This window comes from Felis catus, chromosome F1 (assembly GCF_018350175.1).
Source record: "Felis catus isolate Fca126 chromosome F1, F.catus_Fca126_mat1.0, whole genome shotgun sequence".
Taxonomy (NCBI): Eukaryota; Metazoa; Chordata; class Mammalia; order Carnivora; family Felidae; genus Felis; species Felis catus.
Genome location: NC_058384.1, coordinates 30,287,887 through 30,314,156, shown reverse-complemented (window position 1 = coordinate 30,314,156; position 26,270 = coordinate 30,287,887). Strand labels below are relative to the sequence as shown.

At 36.7% G+C, this 26,270-nt stretch overlaps 1 protein-coding gene and 1 long non-coding RNA gene across 19 annotated transcripts in view; one reads left to right on the top strand and one right to left on the bottom strand.

Moving 5' to 3' along the window:
* RPS6KC1 (ribosomal protein S6 kinase C1) overlaps positions 1-26,270 on the top strand; it is a 347,664-nt gene that overhangs the window by 60,723 nt on the left and 260,671 nt on the right. The window lies entirely within an intron of this gene.
* Positions 21,275-25,707, bottom strand: LOC102899479. 3 transcript variants are annotated; one of them, XR_442245.4, is made up of 4 exons: positions 25,564-25,707; positions 24,180-24,398; positions 23,262-23,394; positions 21,275-21,817 (listed from the first exon to the last, which is right to left on the bottom strand). It is a non-coding gene; the product is annotated as an uncharacterized LOC102899479 (long non-coding RNA). The 3 variants fall into 3 exon arrangements; XR_006591827.1 differs by lacking the exon at positions 25,564-25,707 and adding an exon at positions 24,947-25,135; XR_006591826.1 differs by lacking the exon at positions 25,564-25,707 and having other exon boundaries at positions 24,180-24,934.

The following is a 26,270-nucleotide window of genomic DNA, read 5'->3' as shown; positions in this document are numbered from 1 at the left end:
AAACAGGAAGCTTCCAGATGGCGAGCATTGTTAGTAACACCCATCTGTGGGCTACATTATGAATTACAGAGTTGATTTGAGAACTGGTTTTGTTTAGTTTGTTCTAGGTGCCAAAATTGCTGGTTTATTGTGTTTGTAAGGTAGATACTGTAATCCCCATTTTATAGGTGGGGAAAACTATGCTTACATAAAGTAGGCAATTTGCTCAACAATGCAAGTCACTGAGTTTCAGCTAAGATGTAAATATTTAGGTCTTTCTGAGCTTAAATCTTGTCTTCTTTTCCACTGTGCCATGTTACTTCTCATACATTTCTCCCCTAATTAGAGTAGCTTTTTAAAATGGAGAAGCAACAACTCTTTTTTTTTTTTTTCTTTAAGTTTGTTTATTTTGAGAGAGAGAGAGTGGGAGCAGGAGGGAGAGAGAATCCCAAGCTGGCTTTGTGCTGTCAACCCAGAACCTGATGCTGGGCTTGAACTCACGAACCATGAGATCATGACCTGAGCTGAAACCACGAGTCGGGTGCTCGACTGACCGAGCCACCCAAGCACCCCAAGAGTATCAAATCTTTTTAAACTTTATTTTGATACTCATTGTTTTTTCCTTCTACCCATTTGTTTGCTCATTCAGCCATCTATCTTTCCATTGAGCATTCAACAAGCTTTTATTAGTATTATGTACTAGGTATTGTGATAGTGAATATAAAATAGTCTTTTAATAAAAATATAGAACTAAATGATGGGTCTTCAAAATAAATTCTCTTCTCTTTGTTTCTATTTAAATCTTCTATATGCATTGTAAATCTCACATTGAAAAACATTCCTGGATGATTTGAGACTATTAATGAGACTAATGAGACGATTACTGATGTTACCACTCAGCTAAGAGGTGCAAACAGTCTTCTGCAATTCTCATCCTAGTAAATGGTACACTAAGTGATACAAAGCCACTTTTCTTAGTTTACCCTGGCCCTGGGTACATGTGTGCTAGACTCTCAGAGATATCCAGACCTATTTAAAAAACTGTGACCAGTGTGCTGGAATACTACATCTTTCTGGGTCTCTTCTGGGGTCTTGACTATTCTTTTTCCCCTTTCCATAATGAGGAGTAGAATTCCTTGGGAGACCGCAAAGCCATGTATATTTCTAGGTTTCCTTTGAGTCACTAGTTTAGAATTGTAGGGTTGGTTCTAGAACGTGTCTAGGCCCTATGAAGGTGATTAGTCTCCATGCATCCATAATGATATATACTGGAGTACTGTAAAAGGCAATTTGGGCCGTTGATTTTCCTTTGAATAACAGTTATTCAAATATTAAGAAACCCAAAGTATAAACTTGTTTGATTTAGAATGAATGGACAGGGGTGCCTGGATGGCTCAGTCAGTTAAGCATCCAACTTCGGCTCAGGTCATGATCTCATATGTCAGGAGTGCAAGCCCCGTGTCAGGCTCTATGCTGGCAACTCAGAGCCTACAGCTTGCTTCAGATTCTGTGTCTCCTTCTCTTTCTGCCCTTCCCTCATTTATGCTGTCTCTCTTGTCTCTCAAAAATAAACAAACATTGAAAAATTTTGGAATGGGTGGATATATAAGAAAGGTAGTAGTAAGTTAATGTCTGATAAAGGGAAGCAAGTCACTTGATTGCTTATTGCTGAATTTCAGAAATGAAAATGTATAACTTTAAAAATAGGGGCACCTGGGTGGCTCAGTTGGTTAAACGTCTGACTCTTGATTTCAGCGGAGGTCGTGATCCTCAGGGTCCTGAGATTGAGCTTGTGTAGGGCTCCACACTGGGCTCCACATGGAGCCTGCTTAAGATGCTCTCTCTTTCCCTTTACTGCTTGCATGCACACTCTCCTCTTTCTCTCTCAAAAAAATGATTAGACTTGTTTATTATGTTTGTTAACTCTGAAGATACTGTGAAAATATTGTCTAGCCCTTTAGACAATTACCTTTAGGGATTGCCTAGTTCACTACAAAATATGGTATAGTATAAGATATGGTATAGTGTAAGGCTAACAACTTCGAAAGCTAAATTTTTAATAGGGAATGGTGTTGTAATCATATTGTTTTCTAATGCATGTGCTCGTAACTGTTTTGATTTATGATCTTCTTTGAGAATTTTGTTCTTTTTCAATATTATTTTGATTGTTTGGGTCCCCTGACAAGTCTATATAAATTTGAAAATGACCTTTTAAAAAAATGAGCTGTAATTGACATTTTATTTACTTTTTAATATTTCTTTCTCTCTCTCTCTTTTATTTTTAAGAAAATCAGCTTTTCTGTTTTTGCAAAAAAGGCTTAGGAATTTTTTTTTTTTAACGTTTATTTATTTTTGAGACAGAGAGAGACGGAGCATGAACGGGGAGGGGCAGAGAGAGAGGGAGACACAGAATTGGAAGCAGGCTCCAGGCTCTGAGTCATCAGCCCGGAGCCCGACGTGGGGCTCGAACTCACGGACCGCGAGATTGTGACCTGAGCTGAAGTCGGACGCTTAACCGACTGAGCCACCCAGGCGCTCCTTAGGAATTTTGATAGGGATTACATTAAATCTGTAAATAAATTTGGGTAGAATTGCCATCTCAAAAATAAGTTTTCTAACCCATGAACACAGGAGGTATTTCCATTTTTTCAGATACTATTTTTTAAATAATTTTTTTAATGTTTATTTTTGAGAGAAAGAGCATGAGTGGTGGAGGGGCAGAAAAAGACAGGGAGACACAGAATCCAAAGTAGGCTCCAGGCTCTGAGCTGTCAGCACAGAGCCCGATGTAGGGCCTGAGCTCATAGACTGTGAGATCATGACCTGAGCTGAAGTCAGACGCTTAACTGACTGAGCCACCTAGGTGCTCCTTTTCAGATATTCTTTATTTGCTTCCAGCAATGTTTTGTAATTTTCTGTGTATGCCTTTTACCTCCTTGGTTAAATCTGTTCCTAGTTATTTATTTGTTTGAATACTATTGTAATTGGAGTTGTTTCATTAATTTTCTTTTTGGATTGTTCATTCTTGGTGTATAAATGCAACTGATTTTTGTGTTTTTATCTTGTATGTGGTGGCAACTTGCTGAATTCGTTTATTAGCTCTAGTAGTGTTTTTGGTGGATTCTTCGGAGTTCTGTAGGATTATGTTATCTGTGCACAGATGTAGTTTTACTTGTCCTTTTTCAGTTTGGATGCCTTTTCATCTCTTCTTGCCTAATGCTCTAGATAGGGCTTCCAGTGAAATGTTCAGTAACATTGGGAAAGTGGACATCCTTGTCTTGTTCTGGATCTTAGGGAAAAAGCTTTTTGTCTTTTATCACTGAGTATGATATGATGTTAGTTATTAGTTTTTCATAGATGCCCTGTGTCATGTTGAAGAAGTTCCTTTCTGTTCCTGGTTTTCTGAATGGTTTTATTATGAAAGGATGGTAAATTCTGTCAGATGCTTTTTCTGCTTCAGTTGAAATGATCATGTGTTTTTTTCTCTCCTTCATTCTGTTAATGTGGTATATTACATTGATTTTTTTAATTGTTTATTTTTGAGAGAGGGAGAGAGCAAATGAGATAGCAGCAGAGAGAGCGGGGGACAGAGGATCTGAGAGGGGGACAGAAGATCTGAAGCAGGCTCCACGCTGACAGCAGTGAGCCCAGTGCAGGGCTCGAACTCTTGAACCATGAGATCATGACCTGAGCTGAAGTAGGTTGCCCAACTGACTGAGCCACCCAGGCTCACCCTACATTGATTTTCTTTACATTGAACCACCTTTGCATTCCTGGAATAAATTCCACTTGCCACAAAGATTTTTATCTTATATTTAAACCTAATTATGCCTTTCAGTATCTCTTGATGTTCATCGTTGTAATAGTTGGAATAGAAGGGCTGCTCATTGAAGTATGAACCTAATTTTCTATCTTAATCTGTAAATCGCAATCTTTTCAAAGAGCAGTAGTAAGCAAATTCAGAATATTTTGGGAAAGTTTTCTACTGCCTTTTCTGTTTCAAAATAAAATATTATAGGGGCACTTGGGTGGCTCAGTCAGTTAAGCATCTGACTCTTGGTTTCAGCTTAGGTCATGATCTTGTGGTTCATGAATTTGAGCCCTGCATTGGGCTCTGCAGTGCACAGCCTGCTTGGGATTCTCTTTTCCTCTCTCTCTGCTCCTCCCCTGCTCGTCTACTCTGTCTCTCTCTCAAAATAAATTTAAAACTTAAAAAAAAAATAAAACACTACAATTCAATAAATTACCTTAGCTGAGATATTTTTATATTTTTTTCTTTTAATGTTTTTTTTTTTAACATTTATTCATTTTTGAGAGACAGGGCATGAGTGGGGGAGGGGCAGAGAGAGACAGGGAGAGAGAGAGAGAGAGAGAGAGAGACAGACAGACAGACAGACAGACAGAATCTGAAGCAGGCTCCAGGCTCTGAGCTGTCAGCACAGAGCCCAATGCAGGGCTCAAAGTCACGGACCCTGAGATCATGACCTGAGCCGAAGTTGGATGCCCAACTGAGCCACCCAGGCATCTCAAGACATTTTTACATCTTAACCTTTTCAAAACAGGCTAGAAGAAAACATTTTAAAACAGGAAAACTATGATTTTAAAAATAGAGATTTGAAACTATTTATATATACCACCTATTCTGTTTTCCTGTTGTAATCACCCATCATTACTGTTTTCTTCCTTTTTAAAATTTTTTTTAATGTTTATTTGAGAGAGAGAGAGAGGAGAGAGAGAGAGAGAGAGAGAGAGAGAGAGAGAGAGAGAGAGACAGAGACAGAGTGAGTGGGGGAGGAGCAGAGAGCGAGGGAGACACAGAATCCAAAGCAGGCTCCAGGCTCCAAGCTGTCAGCACACAGCCCGATGCGTTGCTTGAACCTACGAACCGTGAGATCATGACCTGAGCCGAAGTTGGATGCTTAAGTAACTGAGCCACCCAGGTGCCCCTACTGTTTTCATTTTTCCTTTCTTTAGTTGTCTAGGAAGTGTTTGTAACCCTAATCCTCAGTGTGAAGGTATTTGGAGGTGGGGCCTTTGAGAGATGATTAGGCCATGATAACTGTGCCCTCATGATGGGATTAGTGCCCATTAGAGACCTTGGAGAGCCCCTTTGCTTGTTTTACCATGTGAGGATATAGAAGACAGCCATCAATGAGTGAGGAACCCACTTCTCACCAGGTACCAGATCTGTTGGAGTCTTGCTCTTGGACTTTGAGCCTCTGGAGCTGTGAGAAATGAATTTCTGTTTATAAGCTCCTAGTCCCTGGTGTTCTCTTCTTGCAGCCAGAATGAACGAAGAGAAGACTTCTGATTCTCTGGTTGGATGGTCACAAATGAAAAGAGAGTTGTTTTTTTAAATTATCCTGTATTTAGATCAGTCCTTCTTTCAAATTTTGTGTTATTCTGGACTCTTTCAGTTACAGGAAACAAAACCAATGCAAAGACGCTCACATAGAAACTCACAAAAGTGTTTTAGCCCACATGAATGAGTGCTTCCGTATCTCTAGATTCAGGTGTTCAAGGAGTATCACCTGGTCTCTATGTCTGTTTGCTTATCTTTGTACATGGCCCTGTACTCTCAAACCCTTTCTCTTATTTGCTTTTATCTCCAGGTGGTGTGAAAGATAACCCCTAAGCTGCTCTAGGTTTACAGAGGCTTTTTCCTCTGTAAAATGAGTCCTAGAGGAAGAGGGTGTTTTCCCTATAGCTCAAATCAAAAACATAGGTCACATGCCTTCACCTCATTTTTCTATCTGGGAAATAACCTAATTAGGTATAGGCTGGTTTACTTATCCCGAAAAGATGGGCAGAGCTATCCCTGATGAACCATACAAACTAAACAGCATAGCCATAGAATGTGAGCAGAGTAAACCAAAATGAGGAGTTTTGAGGCAGAAACAAAACTAATTAAAATGTCATCCTCTACTTCCCTTCCTGACCCCACACTGACACAAATATGCTTTCTTCCCCAGTCTATTAAAAAAATATATGTTGTTTATATGTTTTCTCATATATGTTTCTCACACTTAGATTCTGTAGGGAACAAACAATATCTTTTTGTTGATGTTGTTTTACTTCTAATTGAATATATAGAAAAGTACATTTTGTAAGTACGTAGCTTGATATATTTTCACACATGGAATACACCTGTGTAACTGGTTCCTGGATCAACAAGTAGAACTTGACCAGCACTCTTGAAGCCTCCTCATGTTCCTTTCCAGCTACTACTTCTCCAGAGGTGATAGCTGCCTTGATCTCTTAACAGCATTGATTGCATCAAGTCTACCTTTTCCATTGTTATATCTTGTGAGGGTCATGGTTCCAGTTGATGTCCTCTTCTGTGCAATTTCTTTCATGGATGCGGATGGGGGAGTAGCTATGTTTCTCTTTTGTTTTATAGGCTCCTTATCTCTCTCCTCTTCTTTCCGTTATTCCCTGCTTCCCTTTACTGCTACCCCACCCACGCCCTTTTCTATATGTCTGATTCTTCCCCGGAAGAAAAGCTTTACCGAGGTTCTCACTTTTGGTTCCACTGACTTTCATTCAAGTCTTTCTTTATAGCCTATGTTTTCAGCTACCAAGTCCCAATCTCTGTTTCGTATTTTGACATTTAAGTGGATTTTCTCTTTCTGGGGATATTTATGTTTTGTTTTGTTTCTCTCCTGTTCTTTGGTTTAAGTCCTGTGTACCCCCGTATACTTTTTTAAGGGATCTCTTAAGCTCTTTCTCCTCCGGTTTACACATTCATGGGCCTGCAATAGTGGGGTCCTCGGAGCTCTGTTGTAATTTGGTTTCTTTCCCTATTTACAGATAATCTGAAGGTCATGGTACTCTCAGGTTTTTTTTTTGTTTTTTTTTGGGGGCGGTTATTCTTTTTTCTTAGTAATGCTTAAGGTGTGGATCTTGTGTGGTTTTATTTGCTTCTTCATTTTTTTCATTTGTTTGTTTTTTTGGTTTTGAGAGATTATGTGGAGGAGATTTGAAATTGGGTGGCTGTCATTATCCTCCAGACTTGAGGTTTCTACCCTAATTGTTATTTTGAATGTAACCTTTGCATTCCTAAAATAAACCTACTTAGTTGCAATGTATCCTTTTTTTTTTTTTTTTTTTTAATATCACTGGGCTTGGTTGCTATTGTTTATTCAAGACTTGGGGCGCCTGGGTGGCTCAGTAGGTTGAGTGTCCGACTTCGGCTCAGGTCATGATCTCACAGCTCATGAGTTCCAGCCCTGCGTCAGGCTCCGATGCTGACAGCTCGGAGTCTGGAGCCTGCTTCAGATTCTGTGTCTCCCTCTCTGTCTGCCCCTAACCCACTCGCATTCTGTCTCTGTCTCTGTCTCTCTCAAAAATAAATAAACATTAAAAAATAATAATTAAAAAAAAAGACTTATGTGGGGTGTGTGTGTAAGTGGTGTGTTCATTTTTCAGTTATTTTCTGTATCTATACATACGTATACATGCAAATATATATATATATGTGTTACAGATATATTTATTGAATTAAAAGTAAATTATAGGCATCATAGTTTTGACCCTTATATAATAGATGGTTTCAGAAAATAAAGATATTCTTTTACATATCCACAATGAAGTCTCATACTTAAAAAAATTTTTTTTAGGTTTTTATTTATTTAAGTAATTTCTGCACCCAGTGTGGGGATTGAACACATTGAATTTCATGACTCCTGAAATTAAGAGTCTTATGGTGTTCTGACTGAGCCAGCCAGGCACCCCCATACTTTACAAATTGAAGAACAATTCTAAGGAAAGGATTTTAAGCAGATTTAATTTCTTTAATAGATATCCAACTGTTAAAATTGTATATATTTCTTCTTTTATCAACTTACTGGGGAATTGTATTTTTCAAAGAATTTGTTTTATACAAATGGTCAAATTAATTGATTTTTTTTCTCTACTCCTTTGCTTTATTTTTCTTATTGAGATCTAATTAGCATATAACATCGTATTAGTTTTAGGTATATAACATAATGATTTGATACATTTATATATTGCAAATGATCACAGTAAGTCTTGCTAATATCCATCACCACATAGTTACAAATTTTTTTCTTTGTGATGAGAGCTTTTAAGCTATATTCTCTTGGGGTACCTGGGTAGCTCAGTTGGGTGTTCAACTTTGGCTCAGGTTATGATCTCATGGTTCGGGGGTTCCAGCCCCACATCAGGCTTTGTGCTGACAGCTGGGAGCCTGGAGCCTGCTTCGGATTCTGTGTCTTTGTCTCTCTGCCCCTCCCCTACTTGTGCTCTGTCTCTCTCACAAAAATAAATAAACATTAAAAAAAAAAGATGCATTCTCTTTGCAACTTTTAAATACATGATACAGTATTGTTAACTATAGTCACCATGCTGTACATTACCTCACGGGACTTATGTAGTTTATAAGTAGTTTGTACTTTTTGACCCCTTTTCATCCATTTTGCCTACCTGCCATCCCCCTGCCTCTGGCAACCAGAAATCTGTTCTCTTGGCACAAAAACAGACACTCAAATCAGTGGAACAGAATAGAGAACCCAGAAATGGACCCACAAACATATGGCCAACTAATCTTTGACAAAGCAGGAAAGAATATCCAATGGAATAAAGACAGTCTCTCCAGCAAATCGTGCTGGGAAAACTGGACAGCAACATGCAGAAAAATGAACCTGGACCACTTTCTTATACTGTACACAAAAATAAACTAAAAATGGGTGAAAGACCTAAATATAAGACAGGAAGCCATCAAAATCCTAGAGGAGAAAGCAGGCAAAAACCTCTTTGATCTCAGCCTCAGCAACTTCTTTCTCTACACGTCTCTGGAGGCAAGGGAAACAAAAGCAAAAATGAACTACTGGGACCTCATCAAAATAAAAAACTTCTGCACACCAAAGGAAACTATCAGCAAAACTGGAAGGCAACCAACGGAATGGGAGAATATATTTGCAAATGATAGATTAGATAAAGGGTTAGTATCCTAGATCTTTAAAGAACTTTATCAAACTCAACACCCCCCCAAAAAAGAATAGTCCAGTGAAGAAATGGGCAAAAGACATGAATAGACACTTCTCCAAAGAAGACATCCACATGGCCCACCGACACATGAAAAAATGCTCAACATCACTCATCATCAGGGAAATACAAATCAAAACCACAGTGAGTTACCACCACACACGTGTCAGAATGGCTAACGTTAACAACTCAGGCAACAACAGATGTTGGCGAGGATGTGGAGAAAGAAGATCTCTTTTGCATTGTTGGTGGCAATGCAAGCTGGTGCAGCCACTCTGGAAAACAGTATTTAGGTTCCTCAAAAAAATTAAAAATAGAACTACCCTACAACCCAGCTGTTGCACTGCTAGGTATTTACCCAAGGGATACAGGTGTGCTGTTTTGAAGGGGCACATGCACCCCAATGTTTATAGCAGCGCTATCAACAATAGCCAAAGTGTGGAAAGAGCCCAAATGTCCATTGATGGATGGATGAATGGACAAAGAAGATGTGGTGTATATATATATGTATTACTTGGCAATCAAAAAGAATGAAATCTTGCCATTTGCAACCACGCGGATGGAACTAGAGGGTATTATGCTAATTGAAATTAGTCATTCAGAGAAAGACAAATATCACATGACTTCACTCATATGAGGACTTTAAGACACAACAGATGACCATAAGGGAAGGGAAGCAAAAATAATATAAAATCAGGGAGGGGGACAAAACATAAGAGACTCTTAAATATAGAGAACAAACAGGGTTGCTGGAGGGGTTGTGGGAGGTGGGGTGGGCTAAATGGGTAAGGGGCATTAAGGAATCTACATCTGAAATCATTGTTGCACTATATGCTAACTAACTTGGATATATATTAAACAATGAATAATTAATTAAAAAAAGATTTGAAGAAATAATAGTGTCAATAATAAGAGCCAATTCTCTATAATCATAGTCAAGGCACTTATGAGGCTGTGTCACGAGTTGTCTTGGGTAATCCTCCCATTAAGCTGATAAGGCAGGTTTTATTATCTCTGGTCATAGTGGGAAGATATGGTTAAAAAAAAAAGTTGATCCTTTCTAATACAAACTTTTAAAAAAATTGTTAATGTTTTTATTTATTTTTGAGAGAAAGAGAGAGAATCTGAGGCAGGCTCCAGGCTCTGAGCTATGAGCACAGAGCCCGACGTGGGGCTTGAACCCACAAACAGTGAGATCATGACCTGAGCCAAAGTCAGACGCTTAACTGACTGAGCCACCTAGGCACCCCATCTAATACAAACTGTCTTAAATGCAATCCTAATCAAAATAGGAAGATTATGATTCTGAGTTCTGTGAAAACATAGGCAAATTATTCACTATCGCTGTGCCTGTTTCCTCACATGCAAAATGGAAATAATAAAAATTCTTATAATAAAATATTAAATTAGTTAACACACAAAAAGTCTGTTCTTTGTAGCTATGAGCTTTTGTTTTTTTTTGCACATATAAATTGCACATATAAATGAGATCATACAGTATTTATCTTTCTCTGTATAACTTATTTCATGCAGTATAGTGCCTTCAAGGTTCATCCATGTTGTTGAAATCGGCAATATTCCCTTTTTTTTTTTTATGGCTGAATAATATTCCTGTGAGTGAGTGAGTGAGTGTGTGTGTGTGCATGTGTGTGTGTGTACCACATGTTTTTTATCCATTTATCCACTGATGGACACTTTGTGTGTTTTTGCTACTATAAACAATGCTTCAGTGAACATGGGGGTTGCAGATACCTTTTTTAGTGTTTCTGTTTTCTTTGGATAAATACCTGAAAGTGGAATTGCTGGAACATATGGTAGTTCTATTTTTAATTTTTTGAGGAACTTCCGTACTGTTTTCCATAGTAGCTGTACCAATTTACATTCCCACCAACAGGGCACAAGGGTTTCCTGTTCTCTGCATCTTTGCAAACTCCTCTTATCTCTCCTCTTTTTGAGAACAGCCATTCTAACAGGTGTGAGGTGATTTCTCATTGTGGTTTTGATTTGCATACTTCTGATGATTAACGATTTGGAGCACCTTTTCATGTTATCTGTTGGCCATCTGTATGTCTTTGGAAAAAAATGTCTGTCCATATTCTCTGCTCTTTTTAAATCTTTTTTTCTTTTCTTTCTTTCTTTCTTTCTTTCTTTCTTTCTTTCTTTCTTTCTTTCTTTCTTTCTTTCTTTCTTTCTTTCTTTCTTTCTTTCTTGTTATTGAGTTGGATGAGTACCTTAAGTATTTTGGATATTAATCCTTTATCAGATACATGGTTTGCAAATTTTTTCTCCCATTTGGTAGGCTGCCTTTTCATTTTGTTGATGGTTTCCTTTACTGTGCAGAAGCTTCCTAGTTTGATGTCCCACTTGTTTATTTTTACTTTTTGTTGCCTTTGCTTTTGGCATTGCCCTCAAATTTATTGATTGTAGAATTATTTATAGTATCTTTTTATCTTTTTAATGTCTGTTGGATCTTTCCTGATATTGGTGATTTATTATATTTTCTTAGTCACATTAAGGATTTATCAGTTTTATTAATGTTAGAATATTTATTTATTTATACTATTGGATGTTAGTTTTCTATTTTATGGATTTCTATTTATTTCTCTCCTACTTAACTTTAGGTCTGACTTTTATTTTTTGAGTTAGGAGCCTACATCTCTGAGTTTTGGCCTTTTTTTCTATATATGTTTAAGATGATCAATTTCCCACTAAGTACTGCTTTAGCCACATTCCATAGTTTAGATATGTCATATCTTCATTATTATCAGTTCAAAATATTTTTTATTTTGTTTTGATTTTTTCGTTGTCCCATGGTTTTCTATTGCTGCTGTAACAAATTACCGCAGATTTATAATACATTATTTTATGGTTTTGTAGGTTAGAAATCCGAAATGAATCTTACTGAGTTAAAATCAAGGTATGGGCAGCACTGTATTCCTTTCCAGAGACTTTAGGGGAGAATATGTTAACTCTGCCTTTTCCAGCCTCTAGAGGCTGCCTGCATGCCTTCCTCCATCTTCTAAATCAGCAGTGTTCTATCCCTTTGACCATTCTTTCCTGGGAACATCTCAGTCTGATCCTCAGCAAGAGAAGGTTATCTGATTTTAAGGACCCACGTGATTTGGTTAGGCCTATCCTGATAATCCGGGATAATTGCCCCATCAAGATTCTTAACCTTAATGACATTTGTAAAGTCACTTTTAGCCTAGTTCAGTAATATATTTACAGGTTCTTGGGTTAGGTCGTGGCCATTTTTAGGGGCCCATTAGTCTGTCTGCTGCACCTGTGAATTACTTCTCAGTAATATACTTCTAAGTGTATCATAAGTATACACTTTAATTTCCCAGCATTGAGACTTTCCTAGTTATCTATTTGTTACTGATTTATAGCTTAATTCCATGGTGTTCAAAGAACTTTGTCTGAATAACTTCAGTTTTTTTGAGATTTGTTGAAGCTTTTTTTTATGGCCAAGTCACCCTGCGTATTTAATCATTTTAAATAGTACCTTGAAATGGAAATGCTTGCTACATTCAAAAATTATTTGAGGGTTTCATGGTACTTTCTATTACATGGCTGTTGTCTTTTGTTTGTAGGACATTATCGTATAGTAGTCTCTGTCTTCTTTTTGGTAGTTAACCAATCCTTATAGAATAGTCATTCTGTATTACAGAATAGTCATAGCTACTTGTGATTAAATTGATTTTTCATCTGTATTAGATGTTTTTAAATTATTCTGTGACTAATGAAAACATACCTATTTTTGTGAAAAGGTACACAAGTACAGTCATGTTATAAAATAGTAATCTTGATAGAGTCCAGATCAGTGATAGCCCATTACCCTACAAAAGAAAAGTACACTGTAGGACAATAAAGAACAAAGACTTTGAGTACCTGGGACAAATAAAAGCAGAAATTGGAAACAAAGAACTCCAAATTGAATTTTTTATTAATTGGTTTGGTGTTTGCAGGGAAGGGGGCAATGCCCTGACTTGAACTAGTAATGAAAGACTCAGTTTTGCCCAGGCAACAAGAAGCAAAATGAGAAAGAATGTTAAGGAGAGGCATAGATGTGACATGGTAATAATCCCTTTAAATGAAGTGACCCAGTAATATAGGAAATAGACTGTAGACTTTGTCTTGTGTGATCTAGAAAGTCAGGTCAATTCTGTTCCATTCAACAAAACTTTAATGGATGACTGTTAATGTTCACTAAAATCGACAAGCAGCTTATAAGTTGTCGAAGGGGAGAGAGTGGTAAATAAACCATTTAAAAAGTGCCATTACTTTATACTTTCCTCCATTTTTCTTTTTAGTATCTCTCAGCTGTCTTCCATTTCTCTATTTATCTTATTAGTTTTCATGATCATTTTTATCAGAAAGTCTTACGGTAGTACCTTAATCTTCCTTACTTCTGATCTTTTATCATACGTACCTGGCAAAACCCCAGCCCTGGATTAATTTATCCATTTGCTTTCAAGTATCCATGTTTCCCTTGTTTCTGGCTTACAGAGGCAGACAACTGGGCAACTAGCTGAGTGCTATTAGAAGAAGCCACACACTCTGGACAGATAGATAACCAAAATGAATTCATTGTTATTAATCTTAACTGGACTCTCAATAATGTTACTTACCCTTAATGTTCTTTTGTTAACTCTTCAGTGACTATTTCATCCAACCTCTGCTTTCCTAAAACTTCTGTTATTCCAATGATACCACACTTTTCTTAGTTCTCTAATTCTTAGGTTAACCTTTCTAAGTCCACTTTGCCAGCTCCTTCTTCCCCACTTGACCTTTAAATGTTGAAGTTTAGGGGCGCCTGGTAGCTCAGTCGGTTAAGGGTCTGACTTTGGCTCAGGTCATGATCTCACGGTTTGTGAATTCAAGCCCCACATCAGGCTGTCTTCTGTCGGCACAGAGCCCGCTTTGGATCCTATGTCTCCCTCTCTTTCTACCCCATTCCCCCTTGCTCTCTCTCTCAAAATAAATAAACTTAAAAAAAAATAAGTAGAAGTTTATTGAGACTTCATTGTCAACTTGCTTAGCCTTCTTACCCTACTTTCTTAGGTGATTTCAACATTATGTAATTTCAGTGACTATGTAAAGTTGTATACTAGAAATGTAATGTGACACATATATGTAATTAAAAAAAATTTCCAGTAGCCACATTAAAACTAAGACTTCCACTGACTCATATGTGGGATTTAAGAAATGAAACAAATGAAAAAGAAAAAAAAAAAAAAGGAGACAAACTAAAAACCCAGACTTTTAATATAGAGGACAAACAGATGGTTACCAGAGGGAAAGTGGGTGGGGGGAATGAGTGAAATAGGTGAAGGGGATAAAAAACAAAACAAAAAAACAAGCAAACAAATTAGGACTTCCACTGCTGGCCAAGGTAGGTAACAGAAGCAGTATTCACCCTTCTTATTGAAGCAACTAAAAAACCAAACAAAGTATATGTAACGGTGGTTTTCAAGTCACTGGATATTAGACAGTGAAGGACAGTGGTTTCTGAGAGATAGAAAACAGATAAGGTGAGCTTTGATGATTGCCTAGCTTACTGTCTTGAGTTTCTAGGTTGTAGTTAAGGAAGAAGGAAGGCAGATGAATTGGGTCAAAACCTCTAAGTTGAGGAGATGGGGCTGAATCCAGCAAGGCCAAGGCAGAGTTAGCAGGAAGGCCTTATTGGGTCATTGTGTGATGTCTAGTGTTTTATCAGAGATTTGCAGAGTATCCCTTGTAATACTTAACAGAGTAGTGATCAGTGCTTGGCCAGGAGAAACTACCCAGGGCCAGAGAAAGATCCATTGAAAGAATTAGGGGAAACATTGTGGGTGCTCACACAGGGCTGGGAATAGTGTCTTTTCCTAACAAGTCATCTTGAAAATCTCTTTCATGGGGCATTGGGTAGAATATTCAAGAGTCTTACCCCGTTAGTGTGAAATAGTTTGCTCCAGACCCACCCTAACAAATCTTAGAAACAAGACCTAAAAGGATCAGACTGCTTCCAAGAATCATAACTGTATTCCAGAACAAAGCTTAACAGTATTTGTAGGAATAAGAAAGTATCTACCACACAATAATGTAAATCCACAATATCTGGCATCTTTAAAAACTTACCGTTTATTCAAAGAAATAGGAAAAATTTGACCTGTAGTGAGGAAAAAAATCAATAATATTTGTAGAAATAAGAAAGTATCTACCACCTAATAAGGTAAATACACAATGTCTGGCATCTTTTAAGAACTTACCGTTCATTCAAAGAAACAGGAAAAATTTGACTTGTGGTGAGGAAAATAATCATTCAGAACCCACTCAGAATTGACACACATTAGAAGGGAAGGAAGGATGAGGACTTTAAAACTTAATGGAAATGTGTTCATTATATGGAGTTAAGTAGAGCAATGGAAGATTTACAAAAGACCCAAATTGAACTTCTAGAGGTGAATGCTACAGTATGGGAAATAAAAAATACAAGAAATGAGATTAGTGTCAGATTAGATATTGCAGAAGAAAGGATTAATGAATTGGAAGACATAGCAATAGATACTACCAAAAATGAAATGGAGATGAAAAAAATCAATCAAAAATTATTATAACATCAGTAAGCTATAGCACAACTTTTCTCCATGTAATTGGAACCCTTAAAAAGGGAGGGAAAGAGGGAGACTGGATATTATTGGAATGAATAATGCCTGGAAGCTTTCCAAATTTGATGAAAATATTCCATAGGTCCATGAGACCCAACATACCCCAGGCATAAGAAACATGAAAACCTACATTAGGGCACATTTTAATCAAATCGCTCTAAACCAGCATTAAGGAGAAAATCTGAAAATTAAAAGCAGGCAGAACAAAAGACGTGTAGAAGAACAAAGATGAGAATGATGTCAGGTTTCCTGTTAGAAACAATGCAAACTATTGATTAGCACCTTTAACATGCATAGAGAAAAAAAGCCTATCAAGTGAGTTCTGTACCCAATGAAAGTGTATTTAAAAAATGAAGGCAAAACAAAGAATTGTCAAATGAGGAGTGCCTGGCTGGCTGAGTCAGTAGAACATGTGACTCTTGATCTTGGGGTCCTGAGTTCAAGTTCCACCTTGGGCGTGGAACCTACTTAAAAAAAAATGTTAATTGAGAGTGATGGATGTGTTCATTATTTTGATTGTGGTGTCTTTTTGTTTTTGTTTTGTTTTGGGTTTGTTTGGTTTTTTTGGTCTAGATAAATGTCAATCAGAACTTTTCAAAGAACCAACTTTTAATTTTGTTTGTCTTCTATTTTTTAATCTTCTATTTCATTAGTTTCTGCTTCTCCTGCTTTCTTTTTGTGTATTTCACTCTTCATTGTTTAGAATTATTTCTCTTAAGAGGTGAAAGCTTAGGTTATTGATTTGCAATCTTTTCAACATAGGTCTTTAAAGCTATAAAGTCCTTCTAAGCACTGCTTTTGCTGCATCTCATAAATTTTGATTATGTTGCTTGTATTTTTATTCAACTTGAAATTCTCCTTCTATTTCTGTTTTTGCTTCATCTGTTTTAGGACTTTTATTAGATGCATGCATGTTTATAACGGTTGTATCCTTCTGACTAACTTTTAACATTATAAAGTGCTTTTGTCTCTAGTAACATTCATTTTTCTTAACATCTGTTTTGTTGGATATTACTAAAACTATTTACTTTTTTTCTTTTTTAAAAAATTTTATTTATTTTGAGAGAGACAGAGGCAGTGAAATCAGGGGAGGGGCAGAGAGAGAGAGAGAGAGAGAGGAAGAGATTGAGAATCCCAGGCAGGCTCCACACTGCCAGCACAGAGCCCAACACAGGGCTCTAACTCACGAATCTGTGAGATCATGACCTGAGCTGAAATCGAGTCTGATGCTTAACTGACTGAGCCACCCAGGCGCCCCAAGTTATTTACTTTTAATATGTTTGTTTTTTTGAATCAAAATACGTCTCCTGTAAACAGGATACAATTGGATCTTTTTTTAAAAAAAATTTAGCCGTATAATCTCTGCTTTTTCATTGGCATTTTTAATCCATATACATTTAACATACTTAATAATGTGGTTAGACTTATGCTTGCCATTTTGCTATTTGTTTTTTTTTAATTTTATTATTAATTTTTTAATTCTTTGTTTTTAAAAAAATTTTTAAATGTTTATTTTTGAGAGCGTGCGACAGAACGTGAGCAGGAAGGGGAAGGGCAGAGAGAGAGAGAGAGAGACAGAGACACAGACTCCAAAGCAGGCTCCAGGCTCTGAGCTGTCAGCACAGAGCCTGACATGGAATTTGAACTCATGAGCTGTGAGATCATGACCTGAGCTGAAGTCATGTGCTTAACTGACTGAGCTACCTGGGCGCCTCTCTGTTTGTTTTTTTATGTCTCCTATCCTTTTTGTTTTTTACCGCCTTGTGTCGTGAGTAGATTATTTTTTCTAGTGTACCATTTATTCTTTTTTTTTTGTAGATTATAACATTTTGAGTTTTTATTTTTCATAGTGTTTTTTTCTGAAGATTATAGTCATAAGTACTTAAACTTAAAATATTCTACTTCATTGCCTTAATTCTAGTAATATATAGGAATTTTACTTCAATATAGATCTCTTCCTATATCTTTTTGCTAGTATTGTCATATATGTTGCACTTTTATATAAGTCCTATAGTGTAGTCTTATATTGTCTAAATGGACTTATTCTTTAAACCAGTTTGGAGAAGAAATGAGCTTATCTTTTGCTTCTTTTAAGATTTTCTGTTTTGGCTTTTGATAGTTTGGCTATCATATGTTTAGATGTGGATCTCTTTGGGTTTATCCTTCTTGGCGTTTGTTTTATTCTTGGTATTTGATGGTCTTCTTGGATATGTATGTCAATGTTCATCAATTTGGAAAGTTTTCACATATTATTTCTTAAATTTTCTGCCTTTTCTCTCCTTTTTCTGTTTCTTGGACTACATTATATATATTTTAGTGTTCTTGATGGTATCTACAGATTTCTTAGCCTGGTCCCCCCTCCCTTTTTTATCATTTAATGTATTCATAGTTGATAATGTTTACTCATCTATCTTTAAATTTGTTGATTCTTTTTTTCTGTCATCTCAGTGTGCTGTTGAGTACTTTTTAATCCCAGAATTTCTGTTTGATTTTGTTACAGTTTCTGTGTTTTTATTGTTAAAATATACTTGATGATTTGTTGTCATCCTTGCTTGATTCTAAACCATTCTGTTTGTACCAATAGTCTAACTGATCTTTTGAAAATGAACCTTCATCATGTCACTTTCTTGCATTAAACTCATTGCTTTGAGGATAAGACCCAAAGATATTATGGTTTATGAGGCTATGAATGATTCGGTTTCTGCCTTTCTCTCCAGGCTCATATTGAATCAGTCCTAGTGACTTATTTTTTTTTTTTTAGCCACAGTGACCTTCTTTTACTTCCTAGAAGGCACTGTGGCCCTTCCCATGTTCAAATTTTCACAAAAGTTGTGCTCTGTTTGAGAGCTTTACTCTGCTTTTTCAACTGATATTTCCTCCTTGTTCATCAGGTCTCAGTTTCAATATTTTCTCAAGTGAACGTTTTTTCACCTCTGTTCATACCAGAAGAGATTTCCTGAACTTTGTTGTCATTGGACACTGTTTTGCTTCAAGTACTTATCATATTTATAATGAAATAGTTATTTGTGTGGTTATTTACCGAATGAATATCTCTTTATTTACTTGTAATGTCCTTGAAGGCAAGGCATTTTATCATTCAGTGTATTTCCTAGCACAGTGCCAGTTACCTAGGAAATTGTCTATAAATATTTTTGAATGAGAATGATTCTATAGATCAGTATAAATGGGCACTTGACCAGGGAGAAGGAGAAGGCTTATAGGGAAGGCTTCTGCAGGAGGTGATAAATAAGTTGAATCCTAAAGTATGTGTAGTAAACAGCCAGTATGCATTAAGGTAGCTTTTGAAAATACCAAATAGGTTTAAATGCCTCTTGTCTGGTATATCAATATTCTGCACCAATATCCGTCTATTTGTCCCAAAGGTTTGACAATGTTTAGAATTCAGCCTTATGAAATGGCATTAATTATGTTTATTATTACATTTTATATTTGTAGCAATCATTATAAATAGTGGAACTCAGTATTGAGACTTATTGCTCATCTGACCCTGAGTTTGATTTCTGGCTTTAATAAATAAGTTTCTGTCCTATTCCCTTACCTTGTCTTAGTCATGTCTTTCCTCTTCCACCATCCTTGGAACTGGAGCTGTGTTCTGTTTTGATCAGACCCAACCCCAATTCTCCACAATAAAGGTTTGGCCTGAAACTAAAGCTTGGCAGCCGGGAAACTATTATTTGATTTTCTGTAATACTTTCCTCATGTTCTTATTGGGAACAAGGTGAGGATAGATAGGCACTTTTAGCATATCACAGTAGCTAATATTCAAGGGAAGAATGGCGTAGTTCAGTTTAGAAATATTTATATCAAAATAGTTACATAAGCTTGGGACCTGGAAGGGTGAAATCTGCACTGCTTCTAAAAAATTTGGTTGTGAAAATAAATAAGCCTTTGTTTTCTAAGAGTTCTTTATTATGAGGGTTTTTCTGTACTGTAGGTAATCATCATAGATGTTTTCAAAATTGCTTTTTAAAAATTTTTTGAAAATGTTTATTTGTTTTTAAGAGGGAGAGAGTGTGAGTGGGGGGAGGGGCAGAGAGAGAGGGAGACACAGAATCTGAAGCAGGCTCCAGGCTCTGAGCTGTCAGCACAGAGCCTGATGTGGGGCTCGAACTCGTGGACCGTGAGATCATGACCTGAGCTGAAGCCGGACGCTCAACCAACTGAGCCACCAGGTACCCCTAAAAATTGCCTTTTTTAAAAAGAAAAAGGACCTTACCAAAATATTAAAGGGTTGTGCTTCTTCCTTCATTTTAGATTTTATTGGTTCTGGAAACAGAACTTTATAGAATAGAAACCTTGGGCCTTAAGGAATGGCTGTCTGAGGATGATGATTGGTATGCGATGTTAGTACATAGTAGTAGTAGTAGTAGTAATAATAATAATAATAATAATAATGAACATGACCTTCCCTTTAGTAGAACCAAAGCGTATGGATACAAAACAATATACTTTGGGCAGGATTTGGTTCTTCATTTGTCGGTCTCATGTCAGATACATGTGTCTGGTGGGTCTAGATGGAATGGATATTATACATTAAAAGCAATAGCAAACCTTCTAAACTTCTCATATACAGGAGGCTTAGTATCCTACAAGCTGATGGCCATAAAGTGCTATAATTCCCATAGGTTAACAACTGCAGGAAGAAAGTCTGGGTGAATCATTTTCTGTCATGTGTTTCTTGAATTGTTGGGTATTTTGGTATCAACTTTCCTGTTGAGAGTTTTATGTTTTAATGACAAAACTGTTTACTGGAAATTATAGCTTGGAAAAGAGAACCACTCTCCTGCTTCTGCAAAAAGCTAGGTAAAACATTGATATAGGGTAAAGTAGCTGTGGAGTTTTATATTCAGATTGTATGAACGGTAAACAGAGCATCTAAAATAACCACTTGCACATTGCAACAAACACATCATCATTTGCTTAAAAAAGAGTTATAATTACAGTTGACGAAGCATGGACACCATAAAAAATGCATTAGTTTGGCTTGACACATTAATTACCTGTTTTTGCAGATGTTTTTATGTATTGTTGTGTGAACAGTTTACAAAATAATTACAGGAAAGTCGTATGGAAAATAAACTAAGTGGGTGGTTTCTCGTCTAAATATTTTCATTCATGTGAATCTGTGTGAGGCACAGCTGCTCTATTGCAAAAGCAGAGAGAGAGATGAGGATTCTCGAAGGGTTTTTTATTAGATGGTCTCGGTCATCAGTCTTCTCACATTTTTATATCTTTAGCAACACAGTTTAAAAACATTAAAATGAGAGGGTTGATTTTAATTCCTGTGATTACTGGAAAAGGCCTAATTCTGGTCAGAAGAAATATAGATATCTATGAGTATTTTACGTTTTATAATTAAAAACAATGTTTTTAAAGTTTATTTTGAGAGAAAGAGAGTGTGCGCAAGCAAGGGAGGGTCAGAGAGAGAGGGAAAGAGAGAATCTCAAGTAGGCTCCCTACTGTCAGCACAGGGCCTGGTGGAGGGCTCTAACCCGTGAACTGTGAGATCGTGACCTGAGCCGAAATCAAGAGTCAGAGGCTTAACTGACTGAGCCACCCAGGCACCCCAGATATCTATGAATCTGAAGAAAACTAAAAAATCCTAAGTGGAAAAACTATTGGCATTTGTTCATTTATTTTATTTATTTCAGTATTAGCAGTTAGGCACTTTGAGAAACAGTCGATCATTATTTCATGATTACTTGAGTTACATAGTTTTATTGAACTTACAGCTTAGTTAATCATAATAGTTAAATATTGAGTCTTATGTAAATTACACAGAAGTTCAGTTTATCTGTTCTCTTATAGGAAGTTTTGAAAATGTAAATCTGCTTTTTCTCGTGAGCTTATTACTGTTTTGTCATTAGTGGTCTCAAAGTGTGTTTCATTTGAAAAATAACCAGGTCGTTATGCAGGCATTTGTACTTTTATAAACTGTTAAGAAACAGATTTTCCCAAATTGTAATTGTCAAACAATAAAAAGTTCATAGACTTCATTCTGTTTTACATAGTGGTTTAAAATTATGTAGAGTATCTGTGCTTGTGTTTCTCTCAATGATGCTGTCATGACAATTTTTCATAAAATTAAAGTAGATTGTCCTTTAGTCCAATCATGCCACTTCTACGCCATGTTCCTCCATATTCCTTTTGTATGATTTCACCTGCATAGATGATGAAGACAATAATTATAGATGACATTTTCTGAAATACATATACTGTAACTAGTTAAGTTAGAGAAAGGCATTCAGTTATAGAAAGAGGTAATTAGAATATCTCTAAGCATGAAGGCATTGTTATCAGACCAGGTAGTATTGGTGCAAATACTTCATTCATTCATTTGCTTCATTCATTTGCTTTCCCATTCATTTATTTAACAAAATATTATTGAGGGTCTTCTATATGTGATGTTCTGTGATAACATTGAAATGACTGTAAACATTGAGATAACTGTGTCTGGAACATCATAGATACTCAGTAACTAGTAGGCATTTTGCCTTCTGAAGAGGATAGGAGGGACAGGAATATGTATGTTCTTACTTGTTGGGGAGGAGTTTCTTTGTTATCCTGAAATGGGCTTCAAATGTGATACACTGTGGGAGTGTCACTTGGCCCAGTCTGAATTGTTTAAATGTGGAGATAAATATCTTCATGTTAAATAAATCTGGAAATGGAATGGAGTCTGTCTAATTCTGATATACACTAGTAGTTTAATTTTTTTAGGTGGGGATGCATTTAAGGAGTCTGTGAAACTTCTAGGATTCAGAAGAATTAACTGCTTATAATCAGCAATTCTGTGATTGCTTTACATCATCTTAAAGGAAAATATGTGATCCAACGTCATGATATCAAGAAAAGTTTGTTGGGAGTCCTCCATGGATTTACCACTTCTTAAGATGTCTCACTTAGAGCCGGTGAAAGAAATGAGCAAAAGCCTTTGTGGGGCTTGGGGGACTTTCGTATTTACTAGTATAGTAGATAAACAATTCTTAGTCTGTGTGGAGTTTCATTTCCATATTTCCCCTTATTTTTATTCCATCTCAGAAGGCAAAATTTTAGCTCCTAAGTTTTAATTCTTCATTCCTTTTCCTTCAGGGTATCTCAAGCTCTTTTTAAATTTTTTATCTTAATCTTTTAGAAGCCATGGATAACAGCATAAGGGACACTTAGGGATTGACTATCTGTCTGTCTGTCTATCTGTCTATCTAGACAAGAGTTTATGGTCATAAAGAGACTGGCCAGGTGATGTTGTTTTGAGGGGATTGACCAGTTTTTTGGGCACTCCCCTTTAAAATGCAAAACAAAAAATGGATTAGGGAACAGGAAGGAAATAGTTGAATGTAGAAGACTGTCTCTGTAGGCATTTAACACTCTATGATCTAATGATGTGTTAGTTTTCATTCAGTATTAACTGATAGAAAAACTACTAAGCAACACTGAAAGGAGTCCTAATTGAGGCAATGCCTGGACATGAATATTATTATGACTTTTGCTTTTACTATTCTTTGGTGACTCTTTGGACTTTTGGGGTCACATAACACTTGGTTTTGAAAAGACATTAATATGGAGTTGGTTGAATGCAAATGAGAAGCAGATTCCGTGACTGACCCGGTTTTGTTATATGTGGAAAGGCTGATGGCCCCAGTTGTGGTAGACACGTAGAACCATAAATTACTGTTTTTCTCAAGGTTGCCTTTTGTTGTCAGCACACTTAGCATAAGTCAGAAATGGTAGGCTATACCTGAGAAGAACAAAAAAACCCATTAACTATAATAAATCAGCACTAAAAAAAAAAAAAAAAAGCAACTATAACCACCAAGGCCATCGTATTCTTTTTGCTACTAAAGTTGTTACATTAAAAAAAAGAAAAAAGTAAAAGAAAAAAAAAGGGAGGCACCAATAAACAAAAACTCATTCCCTTAAAGCCAGGATGATTTGAATGTTCTTTCTAATGTAATAAATCTGAGTAAAAATCAGGCATGTTTGACCAAGAATATAGTGGCGTAGGGGTTACTGGAGAGTGTTTGTTGGAGTAGAGAAACAGAGAGAAGAATATAAGATGTGCCTAAAGTAGGGTCTTATACGAGGATTAAAGTCTGTGTGTGTGGCAAAAATCAAGTATAGTTCAAATAGTCTTAAAAATCCCTTAAGATTTTTAAGGGATCCCTGAAATACAGATGTAGGCATACTGTCTTCCAAATAGTCTAACATGGCCGGTTTTTCCTTCATCGTTGATTTTCTTTTGTTGAACCAGTGAGGCATTAGCTATATTCTTTCTGGTGACTAAGGGCAGAATAACAGACTTGGAAGAACTACTTTTTATTCTGGTTTGTGAAGCTGATTTTCACTAGTGCTATGAATAATAATGTCTTTTTATTTTATTTTATTATTATTATTATTATTTTTTATGGGTAAAGGAGAAAAGACCCGTGTTTTCCAAAGAAATCCTTGGGTAACAAGGATGTTTTGAGAGACTGCTTTTTCTCAGAAAGGCCCATTCTCTTGCACACCGTGTGAAATGTATACCTCTTTGTAGCTCTGATTTCCGTGTGTCCTTGTCTGTCATTTCCAGTCTCTTTCTGTCTGATTCTCCTCTGCTGTGTTATCTGATAGGCTCCTGTCTCAACTCCTCATGCTTATTTTCTCGTCCTCTTTGTTCCCATACTCACTGGTACTTGTCCCATGCTCTGTATTTTTCTTGTTCTACTCAGTAACAGTAGCACAATCCACTTCAAATTCAGTCACCTGAAGTGTGGTATCATAAGACCTGGTTTCAGTTTTAGTCTCTCATGGTAACTTTTTAACTCAGAAAGACATTCCACATCCCTGAGCCTTAATTTCTTAGCTGTGTCAGGAAGGTAACATATCTCTTGTAAATAGAATTTGATGTAATGAAAGGAATGCCAAGTAGTGATGGCTTCTTGAATAAATTAGAATTTTGTGATTGCGTTATGTATAGACTGTGCCTTCTATAAAACTTAGTAGCAAGTCAGAGTTGGTGCTCTGAGAAATGCAGGCCAGGCAGTCCAGCGTTTCTAAAAATTTCAAGAACAACTTTGGACTTTCTCCTCATTTCTATTCAGCTACGCCCGATTCTTTCACAGATCAGACTCTATAATCACCCTATCCCCATCCTCTCTCCTGATCAGAAATTGGTAAGGTGAAGAAGTCCAGGTTGACACAGTATACGTAACACATGTTTTTGGCACAGTGGGACTTTTTGACATAAAGGGTAGTAAATAAGGGGAGTAGGTTTTCTCTTTTCGATGCCAGAGCCCAGTGGAAATTCTTACTGTATCTGAAATTAATAGAAATGTAGAGAAACTTATTGAAGGTACTGGTTTATCCTTAAGTAGAATGTAAAATATGTATCCATTTTTAAAAGCATTTGCTGGGTGGCTCAGTCAGTTAAGCGTCTGTCTCCCTCTTGATTTCGGCTCAGGTCATGATCTCGGCTCAGGTCATGATCTCAGAGTCGTGAGATGGAGTCCTGCATCATTGGGCTCTGTGCTGAGTGTGGAGCCTGCTTAAGATTCCCTCTCTCCCTCGCTCTCTGCTCCTCCTCTACGCTCTTGCATGCACTGTTTCTCTAAAAAAAAAAAAAAAAAGAAAAAAGAAGAAGAAATGCATTTAGTAAGTGTCTACCTGGATACAATACTGAAGAGGTAATAGCTGCATGACCTATAATGGGATTAAAAGTTGAATTTCAGATAACTTGGTTTTCCTGGAAAAATAATCCTTATGGGCTGTGTTTGTGTCTTAACAGGAAGATTAAGAAATTAGGGTTAGGGTCTACTTAAAATTTTTAATCAGTTAAAATCTGTTTCAAGTCATACTTATCAATACTTTGATCAGTTAAAATTATTCCAGAAATCTATAGATTAATCTTTTCTTCCTCGTACTCACAAACCTCAGTAAGTGTCCAGCAGTAAAAATGCGCAAGAGGTGATTTTCATCCTTGGCTGCCGCTGTTGAGCAGCAGTGCTTGTGACCTAGTTTTAAGGGGCTGGTAAGGAAGGAGGCATAGTATGTATATTTAAGGTTACATTTAAAAAGCCTTCCAGTATTCCATCACTCCATTGTTGTTTCCATGGAAGCGGAACCACTATCAGCAGCAGGAGTCCATTTCAACTGCTGGCTTCCGGTTTTGTTTCTCTGTTACTATGGAGACTGCCTAGAAAGCAGCAGAGGCACCAAAAGTTTAAAAAACAACGATTTGATTACAAAATATGGTTTTAACTCCAGCTTGCATTAGGTGCTCCACAGCCTTGGCATTTTTGAATTTCAAATTATTTTGGGAAACGAATTGATTTTTTGGAACGAAAACAAATTTTGAGGTTGTATTAACGCTTGTAAGCACACTGCATTAAATAACTTGCCATAGTTTCCGTTACACCTTAGCCTACGATGAATAAGAAATTTTAAATGTGGGATCTAAATTAGGGCATGAAAAGGTATAACCTGATATGAGAAACTCTAATGATAATGGGAGCAGCCGTTAGACTAAGTCCATGAAAGGTAAACTCAAAACTAAAGGATGAGTAATGTGTAGAAATAGTAAATGTTTCTCATTTCTGTGGCACATTTTACCTTCACAACATATTTCAATTGCTTAGG